Source organism: Belonocnema kinseyi, chromosome 5 (assembly GCF_010883055.1).
Source record: "Belonocnema kinseyi isolate 2016_QV_RU_SX_M_011 chromosome 5, B_treatae_v1, whole genome shotgun sequence".
In the NCBI taxonomy this organism is placed as follows: domain Eukaryota; kingdom Metazoa; phylum Arthropoda; class Insecta; order Hymenoptera; family Cynipidae; genus Belonocnema; species Belonocnema kinseyi.
The window spans coordinates 108,336,010-108,338,138 of record NC_046661.1 but is presented as its reverse complement, the minus strand read 5'-3'; positions in this window follow the sequence as shown (position 1 = coordinate 108,338,138).

Sequence of the window (2,129 nt, the reverse complement as noted above, 5' to 3'; positions counted from 1 at the left end):
TGTAGATAATTCGTTTTTTTGACTTTAAAATTAAATAATTTCGTTGAAAATTCATGTATTTTGTTTGAAATTTGACTTTTTTTGTAGATCATTAATTTTCTTTGTCAAAAATTCATGTTAATGGTTGAGAATTTAACAACTTTGTTGAAAGTTTATTTTTTCGATTAAAATTTTTTTTTTCTGAAAATGTAACTATTCTAGGATTGATTAAAAATTAATCGTTTTTATCTGGAAATTGAACTATTTAATTTTTGGTTGAAACTTTATCCAGTACATTGTATTAGTTAAAATAACAATTATTTGATAGAAAATTAATTTAATTTGTTAAAAAGTAAACTTTTGGGTTAAAAATTAATACATTTTGTTAATTAGATTTTTTTTCTAAAATTAAAAAAACTGCAAAATAAAACAATTTCCTTAAAATCTTCCTAATTCTTTTTTTTTAATTTTTAAAATGTTTTCAAATACTTACTTAAAATTTATTTGTCAAGATAAAAAATCATTTTCAATGTTCTTAGCAATCACAACAATTTTTGTTATTCTTTTTAAATACTGCACAATTCTCAAAAAGCTTTTTTTTTAAATCTGCAAAAGTCTAAATCGTGTTTTAAATTATTTGAAATAATTTGAAGTTTTAAATTAATTCTGAATCTTTTTTTTTAATTAAAAATGTAGCGTTTAAACTTAAAATTTAGCTCATTACAAATTTGACAATTCAAGGCTTTCTATTTCGAACCATTCTGTTCAAATTTGTATAGTTTTTAACAGTTATTCGTAATGGATTGGTTTAAATGAACGGTCACATATTGCTGATAATTAACGAAATTTCCTTTTTTTAATAAAAAATTTCAAATTGAAGGGTTTAAAAAGAAAAATCTTTTATACTGAAATAATATTTCAAGTCATAATCGACAACAAATAAATTAATTTTCTAACAAATAATTGGTGTTTTAACTAATAATATTTACAGGATACAGTTTAACCAAAAATGGAATAGTTCAATTTCCAGATAAAAGCTGTGATAAAAAATTGAATTGAACAAGGAAAAAAACGAATTTTCCACGAAATTGTCAAATTTTCAAGGGAAAAGGTGAATTTTCGACCAAGAAAATTAATGATCTACAAAAAAAGACAAATTTCAAACAAAATACATGAATTTTCAACAAAATTATTTCATTTAAAGTCAAAAAGACGAATTATCTACAAAAAGTTGAATTTCTTAAACGGAAAATATGAGTTTTTAATCAAAGAGTTAAACTTTCAACCAAATAGTTAAATTTTCAACTACAATTATAAAACCTTGTTAAAAAAAGACTTTTTTTACAAAGTAGTTCAACTTTTAGTGAAATAATTGACTTTTAAACCCAAGAAGATGTACAGTTCATATTTTATCCAAACAATTGCATTTTTGACCAAAAATGATACATTTTTAACTAAAGATATTCAATTTCTACTAATAAAGGTCAATTTCATTTTAATAAATTTTTAAATTTTTAAGTCAAAAAGAGTATTATCTACAAAAAAGCTGAATTTTTAACCTAATTTAAATGCAAATAGTTGAATTTTCAATTATAATTATGAATGCTTAATAAGAAAATATTAATTTTTTTACTAAGTAGTTCAACTTTAAGTGAATAATCGAATTTTCCACCCAAAAATTATGATTTTAATTTTTAACAATATAGTTGCATTTACAAAAAACGACTTTGCAACCAAAAAATATTTACAGTTGATAATTCAACCAAAAAATGTAATTTTTAATCAAAAAGTATCAATTTTCCATAAAGCAATTTAATTTCTACAAAGAAAGACGAATTGTTAACAAAATACATGATTTTTTAACCAAAAATGGTATAGATTAATTGTCAGTTTCAAAAATGTATTTTCAACGAAAGAGATGAACCTTCAAATAAAAGAAATAAAAATTTTAACAAAGTAGTTGAATTTTTGATAGAAAAGAGGACTTTTTTACAAAATAGTTACATTTTTAACGAAATAATTAATTTTTTAATCAAATAATTGAGTTTTTATCCAAACGAGATGAATTCAAAATCATCAATTTCTTTAATTTCTTTCAAATGCGGATCAAGATTTAAATAAGACTATTATAATATAACATAATTATAATC